Source organism: Eretmochelys imbricata, chromosome 3 (assembly GCF_965152235.1).
Source record: "Eretmochelys imbricata isolate rEreImb1 chromosome 3, rEreImb1.hap1, whole genome shotgun sequence".
In the NCBI taxonomy this organism is placed as follows: domain Eukaryota; kingdom Metazoa; phylum Chordata; order Testudines; family Cheloniidae; genus Eretmochelys; species Eretmochelys imbricata.
In genome coordinates this window covers 168,025,989-168,042,678 of record NC_135574.1, presented here as the reverse complement: position 1 = coordinate 168,042,678, position 16,690 = coordinate 168,025,989, and the positions used below count along the sequence as shown (strand labels likewise).

Below are 16,690 nucleotides of genomic sequence, written 5' to 3'. Positions count from 1 at the left end.
GCCTCTGCCAGAGAGTTCCTGTGTGATGCTGGACAAGTCCCTTAAACCGAACTTGTAATAGGTGGCCACTAATTGTCGTCGTGTGTTCTTCATTTTCTGGGTGTCCACCTTGAAACCATGGAGGTCTGATTTACAGAAATGTTAAGCACTCAGAGCTGCAACTGAAATGAATTGGAGCTGTGCCTTTGACATATGAAGTGCTATATAATGCTAAACACTCTGAAAAATCCGACCCTAGGGTCCCAAGTGGGGCACCCAAAATCAGTTGACACTTCCTTTTATATCTGTGCCTCAGTTCCCCCTGTGTAAAGTGAGGTTCATAGCATTATCTCACATAATTCATGAATGTGACAATAAATTAATTCATGTTTGTGAAGCATTCAAATACTATGATGATGAACACCATAGAAAAGCCCATGAAGAAATTAATAATTTGGGGTTCAGAGCAGGGTTTGAATAGTCTGCGGTAAATAATACATGGGGCCAAATGTTGAAAGTTGAGGAGAAACAGAATTATTGAACAGCTGCTCAGTAAGCACCATCCATCACTGAATGAGATGTGGGTCCTGTGGAAACAACAGTATGTGAACATGTAATTAAAGTCTTTTATCATCAGACATTCTCACAAGGGCTCTGAATTAACGCGGCACAGACAACCTTAATTCTGGCATGTCCTAACTCTTGAGTGCTTGACTTTGCAACCTTAATGTTGTTCTTAATGTAGTTTTTTGGATGTAACGGTTGTTCTCTTCACTGAAGCCAGATGGCTAAAATCACTAAACAAGTCTGCATTTTTAGTACACAGTTAAAGTTTTAAGAATATTGTACGTTGTGATGACACTATAAATTCTACAAATGTATTTATGCGTACACTCCTACCAGCATTGCCATTTCTACTGATCATTTGATAGTTATTTTTCACAAAAATATGTCACAGGTGTAAAGAGGATTGTCTCCTTAGACTATGAACAATGGGATCTCCTGAGAATACAAATAATCTCATAAGTGAGACTTTTTTCAGAGTAGCAGCCGTGTTAATCTGTATTCGCAAAAAGAAAAGGAGTACTTGTGGCACCTTAGGGACTAACCAATTTATTTGAGCATAAGCTTTTGTGGGCTACAGCTCACTTCATCGGATGCATAAAAGTGGAAAATGCAGTGAGGATGTTTTTATACACACAGACCATGAAAAAATGGGTGTTTATCACTTCAAAAGGTTTTCTCCCCCCACCCCACTCTCTTGCTGTTAATAGCTTATCTAAAGTGATCACTCTCCTTACAATGTGTATGATAATCAAGGTGGGTCATTTCCAGCACAAATCCAGAGTTTAACAAGAACGTTTGAGGAATGGGGGGGGGGGTAGGAAAAAACAAGGGGAAATAGGTTACCTTGCATAATGACTTAGCCACTTCCAGTCTCTATTCAAGCCTAAGTTAATTGTATCCAATTTGCAAATGAATTCCAATTCAGCAGTCTCTCGCTGGACTCTGATTTTGAAGTTTTTCTGTTGTAATATTGCAATTTTCATGTCTGTAATCACGTGACCAGAGAGATTGAGGTGTTCTCCGATTGGTTTATGAATGTTATAATTCTTGACATCTGATTTGTGTCCATTTATTCTTTTACGTAGAGACTGTCCAGTTTGACCAATGTACATGGCAGAGGGGCATTGCTTGCACATGATGGCATATATCACATTGGTAGATATGCAGGTGAACGAGCCTCTGATAGTGTGGCTGATGTTATTAGGCGCTGTGATGGTGTCCCCTGAATAGATATGTGGGCACAGTTGGCAACGGGCTTTGTTGCAAGGATAGGTTCCTGGGTTAGTGGTTCTGTGTGTGGTATGGTGGTTGCTGTTGAGTATTTGCTTCAGGTTGGGGGGCTGTCTGTAGGCAAGGACTGGCCTGTCTCCCAAGATTTGTGAGAGTGATGGGTTGTCCTTCAGGATAGGTTGTAGATCCTTGATAATGTGTTGGAGAGGTTTAGCTGGGGGCTGAAGGTGACGGCTAGTGGCGTTCTGTTATTTTCTTTGTTGGGCCTGTCCTGTAGTAGGTGACTTCTGGGTACTCTTTTGGCTTTGTCAATCTGTTTCTTCGCTTCAGCAGGTGGGTATTGTAGTTGTAAGAATGCTTGATAGAGATCTTGTAGGTGTTTGTCTCTGTCTGAGGGGTTGGAGCAAATGTGGTTGTATTGTAGAGCTTGGCTGTAGACAATGGATCGTGTGGTGTGGTCTGGGTGAAAGCTGGAGGCATGTAGGTAGGAATAGTGGTCAGTAGGTTTCCGGTATAGGGTGGTGTTTATGTGACCATCGTTTATTAGCACCGTAGTGTCCAGGAAGTGGATCATTTGTGTGGACTGGTCCAGGCTGAGGTTGATGGTGGGATGGAAATTGTTGAAATCATGGTGGAATTCCTCAAGGGTTTCTTTTCCATGGGTCCAGATGATGAAGATGTCATCAATATAGCACAAGTAGAGTAGGAGTATTAGGGGACGAGAGCTGAGGAAGCGCTGTTCTAAGTCAGCCATAAAAATGTTGGCATACTGTGGGGCCATGCAGGTACCCATAGCAGTACCGCTGATTTGAAGGTATACATTGTCTCCAAATGTGAAATAGTTATGGGTGAGGACAAAGTCACAAAGTTCAGCCACCAGGTTTGCCGTGACATTATCGGGGATAGTGTTCCTGACGGCTTGTAGTCCATCTTTGTGTGGAATGTTGGTTTAGAGGGCTTCTACATCCATAGTGGCCAGGATGGTGTTTTCAGGAAGATCACCGATGGATTGTAGTTTCCTTAGGAAGTCAGTGGTGTCTCGAAGATAGTTGGGAGTGCTGGTAGCGTAGGGCCTGAGGAGGGAGTCTACATAGCCAGACAATCCTGCTGTCAGGATGCCAATGCCCTAGATGATGGGGTGCCCAGGATTTCCAAGTTTATGGATCTTGGGTAGTAGATAGAATATCCCAGGTCGGGGTTCCAGGGGTGTGTCTGTGCGGATTTGATCTTGTGCTTTTTCAGGGAGTTTCTTGAGCAAATGCTGTAGTTTCTTTTGGTAACCCTCAGTGGGATCAGAGGGTAATGGCTTGTAGAAAGTGGTGTTGGAGAGCTGCCGAGAGTGATCACTTTGGATAAGCTATTGCCAGCAGGAGAGTGGGGTGGGGGGAGAAAACCTTTTGAAGTGATAAACACCCATTTTTTCATGGTCTGTGTGTATAAAAACATCCTCACTGCATTTTCCACTTTTATGCATCCGATGAAGTAAGCTCTAGCTCACGAAAACTTATGCTCAAATAAATTGGTTAGTCTCTAAGGTGCCACAAGTACTCCTTTTCTATAAGGGAGACTGTTATCACATCTACTGTAGATGTATCAAAAACAAGTCAATAGTAATGCTTCTGTCACAGGAGAGTCACTTTCAATTACTTCATACTGAGGAATGTAATCAGATGTTACTCTTATAAAAATATACAACAGTATTTTACATCCCATTGAGACGTAACATTGGGTTTGCCAAAAGAAAAGGAGTACTTATGGCACCTTAGAGACTAACAAATTTATTTGAGCATAAGCTTTCGTGAGTTACAGCTCACTTCATCGGAATTCATTCAGTGGAATGCATCCGATGAAGTGAGCTGTAGCTCACGAAAGCTTATGCTCAAATAAATTTGGTAGTCTCTAAGGTGCCACAGGTACTCCTTTTCTTTTTGTGAATACAGACTAACACGGCTGCTCCTCTGAAACCTGTCATTGGGTTTGCTATTTGTTTGTAGAATCACGGCACAGCAAGCTTCCACTGAATTTGTATGAGCTGAAAGTTTTCTTTCTTGTTTGAGGCCCCATTCTTTAATGCTGCACAGAGGGCCTCCTTCAGTAATTTGTTGTTCTGTCCTTAATGACAGGATAGACACCATTGATTCTTGGAGCCTTAGACCGTTGGAAGGCAGTGTGGTCTGGTGCAGTGTCTCTCAACTTTTTTTGAAGCCTGCTGCCTTCCTAAACTGTGTCAGGGAGTTCTCAGGGATCGGTGCCAGTCCACGGACCGGTCATTGGGAAACCTGGGACCTGAGTACTATTCCCAGCTTTGTGTTTGATCTAGGGCAAGTCAATTCCTCTCTTTGCTTTCAGCATGTAAGACACACGAGCTGACATCTGAACCATAAGCTCTTTGGGGCAGAGACTGTCTCGTATTATATGTTTGTACAGCACCTAGCAGGATGGGTCCCCCAATCTCAGTTGGGGTTTCTAGGCACTACTGGAATACAAATGATAAAAAATAGCCACAGAAAGCATTAGAAAAAGTAGCATCTTCTGAATATTTTTTTAAATGTGAGAACTGCCTACTGCGGTGCAGCTGGAATGTAGGAAAAACAAGAAGTGTAGGTCCAGCAGAGGTAAAATCAATCCTAGCTAAAAGGACAAGCTGTGCCTAATCACTTATTAAAATGCTAATTAAAGAGGAAAAATAAACCCTGCAAACATTGGTGCACACACAGTAGGGTTGATTGAGTAAGCCACCTGCCTTTTAAAGGCAAGGCACAGAAATTTCAGGCACACAAATATTCTTTAATATGTTTAGTTAAAGTTGTCTGAAAAAAGGAATTCTCTTTTGTGGGTGCAGGGGTGCTTGAGGGGCACTTTTGATATTGTTCTAAGATAAACGGGGTATAAAAGCCCCTCCTTTTAAATGAACGGGTGGGGGGAGAGGTTGCGGTAGAGTGCATTCTACATTAGAGAGAAACTCAACTGCCAGAGACTCCAGTCTGTAGGAACAGCCAAAGCAGGGACTGCAGCACTGTTGGGGAGAGGGCAAAATGGGGCTAAGCTGGGACCACCATTTCACACATCAGGCATCCCCTCCAAAACTGTTTAGGGGAGACCCTCCACTCAGAGCTCTGCTTCCCTCTGAAAAAAACTTCAGAGAAGGAGCCAGCCGGAGACTCTAGCCAGTAGACACAGAAGTAGCCAAAGCAGGGACCTTTGGATATTTAGAGAACTCTCTACAGTTTTGACTGGACTTTGTCTGCCCTGTGCTGACTGTTTGCTCCAGCCTTCTCTCTCACAGTGTCATCACCTCAGCTTCACTCCACACCTGTCCTTGGTACCCTCTTCTCTTCCCTGCCCTCTCCCCCTCATCCCCTTCACTTTCCTTTCCCTTCAGCTGATCCCCCTCCTAACTAAACGGTTTTATAATGTCAGTGATTGTCAAGGTGTTGGGGAGACAAATAAAGCAAGTAAGCCCTGTTTGAAAACAGGGCATTTGATTAAATGAGATTGTGAACATGTGAGAATGTTTTCTCATATAATGCTAAATTAAGCCTCCTTTGAGACAGAGCTGTGCCAGGGAAGGTAGAAGAGGTGCCTTGCCTGAGCAGCAGTACCTGGAGACACCAGGCCTCTGAAAAGGCATAATGCCTTCAGTGCTGCTAGGAAAGAGCTCTTTCTTTACCTTTGAAGCACAGAGCAGAAGGACCACAATCCCTAGTCCCATCTAGAAATACACCTTCTGGAGTCACTAGCTCTGCCAAACACATTAGCTGCTAGCCCCATGCCTCTCAGGTCCTAGGAGGGAAAGAGTTCTAGCCTAATCCTTTTCTTTACCACACTTATATGGAACCAGCCATAATATGGCTCATAGGATCAAATTTTTAATAAGTGTGTGCAACTCCCATTGGCTTTGGTGAGATCCAGGACACCTGTATCTGAGGGCAGAATTGACGCCACACAAAAGAGGCATTTAGACTTCTAAATATGACTGTTATGAAGAGCCAGAGGATTAAAAGGGAAAGTCTGTTCTTCAGTCTATTCATCTCCTATTTTCATTCTTTGTGGACTCCCACTGGGTCCTGCATATATCAGTGCTACCAAAAGACTAACAGCATTTTGATAATGAACCATCTGCTGGGTTGATAAATGGCTTGTTCACTGAATTTAAAAATGAGGGAGTCCCTAATTAATCACCATTGTTTGCTCAAAAAGGCGAGCAGGGGATCAGCATTGTGAAAAATAGAAAAAGAAAAGTTTCTGTCACTTACACTTGCACACAATGCCCTCCAAAAGACATCAGATTTCCTCATTAAAGCTTTTAACATTCTCTATCCACTTGCAACTTTTCCGGGAAATACAGCCACTCACTGAAGCTCAAGAGCCTTTGTGAAATATTTGTACTACCACCAGGGAATCTGTTCCCTCATGGCTGGTGAAAGCCAGCGAAGAACAACAATGCTTTCCATGCCTCCGTCAGAGAATCAAGCCTACCAACTTCCCCGAAAACTAGTGTAGCCTAGCCAATCCTCAAGGCTAACATCTGATGCAAACAATCTCTCCTGCTATTGCCATGCCTAAAGGCTCATTCCTAGGCAAAATATTTGAGAATGTAGTGACCCCGTGCTCCAACAGAATGTGACATCAGTCAACATCTGGATGCTTCTGAATCAGGCTTCATGCTGGGGCATAGCAGAGAGGCAGCCTAAGTGCCACTAAAAGCTGGCTTCTTCATGACAATGGACTGAGACCACATATCAATGCTAATACTACTGTCTTTCTGCTGCTTTTGACACAGTTGACCACAGGGTGTTACTGACACTCTTACATGATTATAGCTGGAATAGACAGCACAACACTATAGAGGCTCCAATCATTCCTCTTCAAACAGGACTGTAAAGGGGCTAGGCCGGGGCTCGACCCTCTCCGGGGCGGCGGGGAGCCACACCGGCTCGCTACACACAGTTGACTTTGGGGAATTTGTCCGGCCACTGGAGTCTCCCTCGGCAGCCCTTGCGGTAACTGGAATGAGCACCGTAGGCCCGGGCCCTGGGTCAGGGCGGAGCAACAGTCAGTCAGTAGCTCAGGCCCTCAGGCAGGGGCCGAGCAACACAGCATGTGTGAATTAGCCCAGGCCTCCAAGGACCTGGAAGAGGGGGAGACTGCCACCCACGAGTTGGGTGGCAGGGGGGACGTAAGCCCACCCACTCCACTGCATCCCAGCCCGGGGCCCTAGCAACGGCCAACGACCCACTGCTGGGTCAGTGGGGATCCTGACCGCAACACACTGACATGGGTTCTGGCAGAGTTACAGCCAGACTGAGGTCGGCTGTCCCTGGGCTACTTCCTAACTCCCCTCCTTCTGGTACCTGGGTCACGGCGGTCTTCTCTGGGGGGTCCAGCACCATGGGTTCTTCGGGGCAGTGGACAAGCGGCAGGTCCGGTAACTTCCCTGGATGGCAGGCGCAGGGCAGGTCAGGCCAGTCTTGGTGGGGACCTGGGGCCTCAGGGTTTCCCCAGTCGCAGGCTAGGCTGGCTGTATCTGGCCTCCCCAGCAGCTAGTCCTTTATACTTCTGGGTCAAATCTTTCTACTTCCGGGTTGCCGCCTGTCCCTCTGAGGGGTGGGCTCAGAGCTTCCTGGCTCTGCCCACTCTGGTGTCTGGAGGGGCTCGACCCTCTCCGGGGCAGCGGGGAGCCGCACCGCCTCGCTACAAGGACCAAGAGAAGTAAATCCTCTTCTGCAAGAGCACCCAATTTTGGAAATCCGCACGGATCTGTCCTTTCTTCCCTTCTCTTAATGTCTACATGAGGCTATTTGGAAAAGTAAGAAGCTGTGCACCACTGCCAACATTATGCCCATGAATGCCCATCTGTATATCTCATTTTCCACAGTTGCATTCAGTGCCATGAGAAGGATGTCACAATGCCTAGAAAAGATCAACTCTTGTAATAAAGAACAGCTGGCATTCAACCCTATCCACCAAAGTGATGCAAAGCTTCATGGTCCTGTTTGATTTATCACTAAGCCTAAACCATCATGTGCATCAGTAGCACAATATGCTTTATTACCTGTGTAGCTTGCTAGGAAACTTCCTAACCTCCCACCTGGAGAGGAATTAAACCATGGCGATTGCTACATTTGTCACATTCATACTGGATCATTATAACTCATGGTACCTGGAACTGGATACATATGCATTGCAGGGGCTCCTAGTTGGTGAAGCATGTTTCTGTCTAAAACTAAAGCAATAGCAAAAACTGTTTTTTATCCTCTGCTCTGGCACCATCTCTGCTTCTGATCTCAGTTCTAAACCATGATACCGATTTATTCAAAGCCAGCAGTGTTTCAGCACAGTCTAGAATCATAGGACTGGAAGGGGCCTCGAGACGTCATCCAGTCCAGTCCCCTGAACTCATGGCAGGTCTAAGTATTATTTAGATCATCCCTGACAAGTGTTTGTCTAACCTGCTCTTAAAAATCTCCTATGAAGAAGATTCCACTCCCTAGGCAATTTATTCCAGTGCTTAACAACCTGACAGGAATTTTTTCCTAATGTCCAACCTAAACCGCCTTTGCTGCAATTTAAGCCCATTGCTTCTTGTCCGATCCTCAGAGGTTAAGGAGAACAATTTTTCTTCCTCCTCCTTGTAACAACTTTTTATGAACTTGAAAACTGTTATCATGTCCCCTCTCTGTCTTCTGTTCTCTAGACTAAACAAACCCAATTTTTTTCATCTTTCTTCATTGGTCATGTTTTCTAGACTTTTAATCATTTTTGTTTCTCTTCTCTGGATTTTTTCCAGTTTGTTCACATCTTTCCTGAAATGTGGCACCCAGAACTGGACACAATACTCCAGTTGAGGCCTAATCAGCATGGAGTAGAGAGGAAGAATTACTTCTCATGTCTTGCTTACAACACTCCTGCTAATAAATCCCACAATGATGTTTGCTTTTTTTACAACAGTGTTACACTGTTGACTCATAGATAGCTTGTTTTTCACTATGACCCCTAGATCCTTTTCTGCAGCACTCCTTTTTTAGGTAGATGTTTCCCATTTTGTGTGTATGCAACTGATTTTTCCTTCCAAAGTGGCGTACTTCGCATTTGTCCTTATTGAATTTCATCCTATTTACTTCAGCCTATTTCTCCAGTTTGTCCAGATCATTTTGAATTGTAATCCTATCCTCCAAAGCACTTGTAACCCCTCCCAGCTTGGTATTGTCTGCAAACTTTGTAGGTGTACTCTCTGTGCCATTATCTCAATAATTGATGAACAGAACTGGACCCAAAACTGATCCCTGTGGGACCCCACTCGATATGCCCTTCCAGTTTGATTGTGAATCACTGATAAACACTCTCCGGAAATGGTGTTCCAATCAGGTATGCATTCAACTTTTAGTAGCTCCATCTAGGTTGTATTTCCCTAGTTACATATAGCTACACTAGGGACCATTTCTCTAATTTTGACCCTCCTGGATATCTGTGCTCCTCTGGAACAGTACAAAGCCACAAAGGAAGCCAGTTAGAAGAGCTGGAGGTGAAGTATTCTCAGTCAAAGAGGTTCAGCTGTGGAACAAGCTGCCAGAGGTGGCCAGAGTAATCCAGCATATGACCACTTATTGGTTGTGTTGTAAAACCCACCTCTCGGAAAAAGCATTCCCGCCATACCAAGGATAATGATGATTTAAAAAGTTATCCCCAAGCAGAGCCCCCTGTAATCAGGGAGGGGAGAAGAACAGAGGATGACTCTAGGAAGTCCATTGTCCACCTCACTCTAAAGATACCATATCTATATGGTAGACATATGTAATGAGAATTTCAAAAGTGCTCAGCGTTGGCCTAACTCTGCTCCTGTTCAAGTCAATGGCAAAACTCCTATTGACTTCAAAGAGAGAAGAGTTGGGTCAGCTTTGAACACCTCTAGAAGTGTCTGGCTTCCATTGAGGTCTACAGCTAAACACTCATGGATTTCAGCAGGAGCATCCGTAGGCTCATTGAACAGCCGTTTGCTGGATAGAGTACATTAATTAGCTTTTCTTGACTCTCTGCTAATGTAGGTTATGTGAAATTAAAACTGAATTATTGAACTGGCTAATAATGATTTTAAGTGTATTGTAAAGTGGAGCAACATATAGAAAAATCAAAATTGCTGTTAAAAAAAAGCTTGGCGGTACAATAATGAAGAACGACGATAAATCCCTCAGCTGCTACTAAACTCCCTTTACAGTCATCAGAGAGTTAAATCTAAATCCCATTTCTAGAGTAGTGGACTATAATTTGTTTGTGTTAGAATGAATTAGTAATTGAGTGTGTTACAAAAATAAAGCTAGGCTCTGTGTAAACAAAAGCACATATTTATATAAATTTCATGTAAATTTGACATTTAATTGAAGAACAGTTGGAACAGGGAAGTTGGGATTAACAAGGTACAGCTGTCATCATGCTTTTGCGCCTCCTCAACTGTGAATTAAAACAGTTAGTTTATATTGCAGACTATTTCGAGCTACTGCTTGTAAGCAGCAAGTATACAGCTTGCTGAACTGGAGATGGATTTTTATTTAGTACAGGTCATTTTGTAATAACAGTTTTACTAGATAATTTGAAGGAGCTAGATGGAATGGGATAGTTCTCCTGTAGTATGGGAAGGAATATGCTGACCCCTCTTTATTGAGATGAGGCTGTGAAGGTGCTGAACTCATCCGTGGTGTAATAACTCTGGTGATATCATGGGTTAATGCTGATCCACTGACTTCAGAGGAAGTTTTGTTTAAATATAGACTGCAGGATTTGGCCTGGAGTTTACAAATGTCCTTCATTTTATAGGACATCACATCTCTTAGAATCAAAGTTACTGCATTCCAGAATCTCAGAGCTGTGGTTATAAGAGGTTACTCCAGGCCCCAGATTCTGCAAAGCACTTGAACATATGCTTACAGTTAAAGCTAAGCAAGTGCTTAAGTGCTTTACTGAATCAGGGCCTGAATGAATGAATGAATTCTGCTTGATTTTAAGTTTCTGGTTTGATTAATCCTTTTGTGTGTCTGTTTGGATGTTTTTCACAAATTGTGGCCCACATTTGGGCTTTTGGCAGGCTGTGTGACTACTTCCAATTAGTAGGACACAGTTGGCATAAAGTAAATCAGACCAGCCAATTGGTTTCACAATTATTTTATGTGAGAGCAGAGTTGTACATTTTAAGTGAGATATAAAAAGCAGCTTGTCAGATTTGTATGATGGTTTACTGGCAAGGTTGAGATTTAGACATAATTGGAAAGAAAATGCCTGTGGAAAGAAAATACTGTTGTCTGCTACTCTCAGCTTCTGGTAAATAAGCCCAGACAGTGCATCTGCCATAGGCAAGGTCTTACCCCGCACATGGTTTAGGTTGAACCTTTATACTCTCAACAGCTATTGCTTCCACGCTTATATTTCGTCTTTATTTTTAAGGATAAATGTGTTATAATTTACCTTTAGTACTATTTCTCTCAACACATCTAAAAATAACACATTTTTAAACAACTAAGGCCTTTTCTCTGACAGTCTAGCAATTGCTTTAATAAATCATTGATCAGTAACATTTTTGTGAAGTATCCTTTCCAGAGGGGCATGCATGCTTTTTTTTTGTTTGTTGGTTTTTTTATGTGAGTTTTAAGCTGAGTCTGAGATTGTGATGTTCAGGAGGTAGCCATGTTGTCTCAAGTTTTATTAAGGAGCATTTGCTTTACTTATTATGCAACATTATTACCAGCAGAGGGGGCCCTTGTATTAACATTTTGGAGAATAAGTGTATGCAGCTTATTGTACAGATATGGCTAGATGCTCAGCTTCTGTGGGCACAGTTGAGAAGGGGAAGTGTAAAGGAGTCAGCTGCAGCTTCTCCATCCTGGAGCCAAATTTTCATGAGTCCCTGTTCTGGCATAGATGAGAGAAGCATGGGGTTTGCTCTGGTTTTACAATGGCAAACTGGACTCCAAAGAACCATCTGAGGGTCAGCTGGAGCTCAGCATGCTCCAGCTACACCCTCTCCCTGATAATCTGCAGTTGCAGATTCTAGCGAGTGCCCCTTTCTGGACACCCACTAGGACTCTGTGAGGGGAATGCAAGCCTCTGTTGCCCTACATCCCTGGGGTATTTCAAGTTTCTAGCTCCTCAACAGACTGTAGCGCTGTTTACTCCCTTGGCCTCTCTGATAGGTTTCCTGGGCACTGACTCTGTGTGTTATACCTTCTTGGAAATGGGGCTCCTCAGCCCACCTGCCCTAGGTCCTAGGACCAGCGGTGACCCCCTAAGATACCCTAGTTACTGAAACACACCCCTCTCTCAGAATTCCACCCCAAAGGTGTGAATCTCTGGGTTTACAATATAACTCTCTCAGGGGGATGCAGTAGAATCATAGAATCATAGAATATCAGGGTTGGAAGGGACCCCAGAAGGTCATCTAGTCCAACCCCCTGCTCGAAGCAGGACCAGTTCCCAGTTAAATCATCCCAGCCAGGGCTTTGTCAAGCCTGACCTTAAAAACCTCTAAGGAAGGAGATTCTACCACCTCCCTAGGTAACGCATTCCAGTGTTTCACCACCCTCATAGTGAAAAAGTTTTTCCTAATATCCAATCTAAACCTCCCCCACTGCAACTTGAGAACATTACTCCTCGTTCTGTCATCTGCTACCATTGAGAACAGTCTAGAGCCATCCTCTTTGGAACCCCCTTTCAGGTAGTTGAAAGCAGCTATCAAATCCCCCCTCATTCTTCTCTTCCGCAGGCTAAACAATCCCAGCTCCCTCAGCCTCTCCTCATAAGTCATGTGTTCTAGACCCCTAATCATTTTTGTTGCCCTTCGCTGGACTCTCTCCAATTTATCCACATCCTTCTTGTAGTGTGAGGCCCAAAACTGGACACAGTACTCCAGATGAGGCCTCACCAATGTCGAATAGAGGGGAACGATCACGTCCCTCGATCTGCTTGCTATGCCCCTACTTATACATCCCAAAATGCCATTGGCCTTCTTGGCAACAAGGGCACACTGCTGACTCATATCCAGCTTCTCGTCCACTGTCACCCCTAGGTCCTTTTCCGCAGAACTGCTGCCTAGCCATTCGGCCCCTAGTCTGTAGCGGTGCATTGGATTCTTCCGTCCTAAGTGCAGGACCCTGCACTTATCCTTATTGAACCTCATCAGATTTCTTTTGGCCCAATCCTCCAATTTGTCTAGGTCCTTCTGTATCCTATCCCTCCCCTCCAGCATATCTACCACTCCTCCCAGTTTAGTATCATCCGCAAATTTGCTGATAGTGCAATCTACACCATCCTCCAGATCATTTATGAAGATATTGAACAAAACCGGCCCCAGGACCGACCCCTGGGGCACTCCACTTGACACCGGCTGCCAACTAGACATGGAGCCATTGATCACTACCCGTTGAGCCTGACAATCTAGCCAGCTTTCTACCCATCTTATAGTGCATTCATCCAGCCCATACTTCCTTAACTTGCTGACAAGAATACTGTGGGAGACTGTGTCAAAAGCTTTGCTAAAGTCAAGAAACAATACATCCACTGCTTTCCCTTCATCCACAGAACCAGTAATCTCATCATAAAAGGCGATTAGATTAGTCAGGCATGACCTTCCCTTGGTGAATCCATGCTGGCTGTTCCTGATCACTTTCTTCTCATGCAAGTGCTTCAGGATTGATTCTTTGAGGACCTGCTCCATGATTTTTCCAGGGACTGAGGTGAGGCTGACTGGCCTGTAGTTCCCAGGATCCTCCTTCTTCCCTTTTTTAAAGATTGGCACTACATTAGCCTTTTTCCAGTCATCCGGGACTTCCCCCGTTCGCCACGAGTTTTCAAAGATAAGTTTTCACAGTAGTTGTGAAGCAGTCAACACACACACACACACACACACACACACTCTAATGCCTTTATGCTCTTTTATAATTAATCATGTAAAACACAGCAGAGTACACTAGACATCAAAACAGTAAACATTTGAAACAACAATCTCTCTCTCATCCTTGTGAGCCCTTGGGGAACTGTCTGGGCCGAGGAAAGCAGGCAGGCAGGGTGCCTGCTACTCAGGCAGGCTGTTGCATGCTAGCTGGTCTCTCTCCCTCATGGAGCCCCTTTCCAACTTCTGTGACCTTCCTCTTTCCTGCCCCATGCTTCCTCTTCCTGTCTGCCTCCTTCCTGCCCCCACCATTCTTGTGTGTGTAACCCTTCTGCCAGGCCAAGTTGATAGCAGCAAGGGCCGGGTTCAGTACACAGGGGTTCCCTCTCATCAAAGCAAATGCAAAACTGGCTCGAGCCCCCACCCAATGACCTGGGAAAATCTTACACACCCCCTGGGCGCCTCAAAGAGGCAATACTTCCCCTCTTGCAAGCACAGAGTCTTGGTGTAGTAGAGAATCTTTAATAACATGAGGTAAACAACATCAGCATTAAATTGGGGAAACACCACGACTAGTGTTCATTAACCAAACCATGAGCAACGACCCACCCCAGAAAAATTGGGCCACATCCTTTCCCTCGGGTTCTTGAGTCCCAGAACCCAAACGTCCCTTGAGTCCAGCAATCCACAAATCACCCAAAGTCCAAAAAGTCCAGCCCCAGAGTTCAAAAGTTCATCTGCAGAGCGTTACTCCCCAGTCTGGCTAAAATGTGCCTGTGTGTGGGGGAAAGAGGTAAGGGGCACCTTACGTGTCCTGAAGCTGACTGCCCCACAGGGCTCTGCTCTGCTACGCTGTCTCACGACCGACTCCGCTCTGCACAGCTCACCGTCTCACGAACAGCTCTGCTCAGCTCGCCGTCTCATGAACACACCACTGTCTCACGACCGGCTCCGCTCTGCTCACCCCGCCGTCTCACGAATAGCACCGCTGCACACTAGATCTTCCGGCTCCCCACTACTTGACACAGTGCTCAGTGATTTCAGCTCATAGTAGTGGGAGCCTTAGTGCTGGTGCACCATAAGGCTAAAGTGAATTCAGCACAGTACCTGTAACAAGACTCTTAATAGACCCAAAATTAGCTCTGACATTCCACAGTGGAGAGAGACAGAGGTGCAATTGGTGCTTCAGGCCCTCACAAAGGGGCCTACACCACCAGGCACTAATAGCTGTCTCAAGTCTCTCTCCATTCACAGAGTTTTGGAACCCATGTCTCTTGCCTAGCGAGTGCTACTCAGTTGATGGTGAGTCCCTCCATCATAACAAAAGGCCAAGTACAGTTCCAAGCACAGTTCCCATAATCAGGGTAATAACAATTTATTCTTCCCGCCCCAATAACAGAGACACTGGGGATCCCACAACAGCCAAAGTGACCATTTGGCAGTTATGGCCTCATTCTAGGCGGGGTGGGTGTGCCTATGCAAATGAGATCAGCCCCTGAAGTTCTTTTCCACAACTTGCCACACCTCACCACCAGATGTCAGGGTGGAGCCCACCCTGACTCTGCTTACATGTGACTCACTATTTAAACCCACCTGACTTCCTTTGTTCTATCTTCTGTGTAGTTTTCCACAGCTGTTGCCCGTCCCCCTCTTCTCTCTCACTCTCTCCTCCCCTTCCCTCCCGCCCTCCCTTCAGGGTTGTTAAGCTAAAACTGGTTTTCTAAGGATGCATCTCACCAAGGGTTCACATGTTGGCACCTGAATGGGGTCACTGAGTCCTAAGCATTGGCCCTTTGTATCTTGTCCTAGTGCAGGGGTTCCCAACCTTTTTGTAGTGGTGACGCCTTTCACACAGCAAGCCTCTGAGGGCAACCCCCCACTTATAAATTAAAAACACGCTTTTCACAGCAGACTTACTAGCTAGCAGGCATGTACTGTCAGCCGCCACGTAATAACCTTGTGACCCCCCAGTTTGAGAACTGGTGGCCTGGTGTGTACACTACAGGACATGTCAGCAATGGTGGATCCACATACCTAAAGGCACTAATGACAAAGGAGAGTTTCATAGAACAGCTCCACGATAGCAGTCAGAATTCTTTAGTTGTAGAGAGAAAGCCCCAATTCATCATACCCCACCAGTTGTCACCACCTCTCCCTGTATACTGGCTGTTCTAGGGAGTGACCTAGGAGCCCACAATGATGACTATATCCAGTGATGAGCTGCCAAATCTTAACAACTGGTTCCCTCCTCACCCCTTGAGGGGGTCGTTGCCCACCCCCGCCCCCCAGAACTTCCCCCCGTGTTCCTTGACGTGCCCCCCCCCCGTACCCCTGCCCCATCCACCCCCCTCCCCTGTTCCCTGACTGTCCCCAGAACTGGGCAGGAGGGTCTCATGGGCCACCGTAGTGGGTGTCCACCCCTAAGAGCCAGAGGCACCTGCCGGAGGGTGAGGTGGGGAGTCCCGGAGGTGCTTACCTGGGGCAGCTCCCAGGAAGCATCCGGCAGGTCTCTCTGGCTCCTAGGGGCGGGGAGCATAGCTAGGGGGGGAGCAGGGGAAGCGGCTGCTCCCCCACTGATCACATCAAAAGTGGCACCTTAGGCGCCGACTCCCTGGGTGCTCCGGGGCTGGAGCACCCATGGGGAAAATTTGGTGGGTGCAGAGCACCCACCAGTAGCTCTGCGCCCAGCCCCAGATCACCTCGCCTCCACTCCGCCTCTGCCCCTGAACGCACCGCCCCCTCTGCTTCTCCGCCCCCCTCCCCCAGCTTCCCACAAATCAGCTGTTCGGCGGGAAGCCTGGGAGGGCTGAGAAGCAGGTGGCGGCTTCCCGCTCAGGCTGAGGGTGATGGAGGTGAGCTGGGGCAGAGAGCGGTTCCCCTGCGCACCCCTTCTTCCCTGCAGGTTACCTGCTGCTGCGCGGGCGGCCCTCCTCGCATCCCCAACCCCAGCTCACCTCCGCCTTCCTGGGCCTGAGTGGGAAGCTGCAGCCTGCTTCTCAGCCTGCCCCAGCTTCCCGCGTGAACAGCTGCTTCGCGGGA

The 16,690-nt window shown here is 46.1% G+C and overlaps 1 protein-coding gene across 1 annotated transcript in view; it reads left to right on the top strand.

Moving 5' to 3' along the window:
- The window catches only part of HHAT (hedgehog acyltransferase), a 216,953-nt gene that overhangs the window by 88,285 nt on the left and 111,978 nt on the right, over window positions 1-16,690 (top strand). The window lies entirely within an intron of this gene.